The sequence below is a fragment of the Arachis ipaensis genome, chromosome B02 (assembly GCF_000816755.2).
Source record: "Arachis ipaensis cultivar K30076 chromosome B02, Araip1.1, whole genome shotgun sequence".
Lineage (NCBI taxonomy): Eukaryota > Viridiplantae > Streptophyta > Magnoliopsida > Fabales > Fabaceae > Arachis > Arachis ipaensis.
Genome location: NC_029786.2, coordinates 100,600,210 through 100,600,909, shown reverse-complemented (window position 1 = coordinate 100,600,909; position 700 = coordinate 100,600,210).

Here is a 700-nt window from a genome sequence, read left to right as displayed (position 1 = left end):
GTTCAAATTGTTGAGGAAAATTCTTATTAAACCGCTATTTTTTTCACCTAGTTTCGGGAACATTACTCCTGGAAACTTGAATAATAGGATATAACATAAGTATTATATATCCGGATTTAATTATTATCTAGATTTAAAGTCATATATTTTTATTAGAAGATTTTAATTAACAATTTTAACATATATTTTTACAATATATGTATATATAGGGTTGTGGGATGAAAAAAAAATATTTTATTGCGCCATCTATATTATATAAGAAAAAAAAAGAGCATATCTATGGTATAGATGGATTACTGGATTTGTCTGAAAAAGCAAATCACAATTAGTTAATAGAAAGTCACGTGACAGGTGGAAGCAGTAAGCACCATCCTAGGTAGATTTAAAATATAAGCTCTCTTCAAGAAAGCATGCATGATCATGTTAATAGAAACTGAGATCTGAGTGAACCTCAAGATTTGGCTTTTCGTACAATCAAATGATTACTTAACGTCCCCTCTCTTCCGTACTTTAGTTATTGGGGAGGGTACCTTTTGTTATAAAATGCTTATTTGAATGGCATATCATGGAATATGATCAAATATATATGAAATATTATTTTATAAATTTTTATAATTTATTTTTAGTAATTAATAAGTGAGTTAGATAAATAATATTTTATTAGTATTTAATTTAAAATATTTATCTATAAATAAAAATT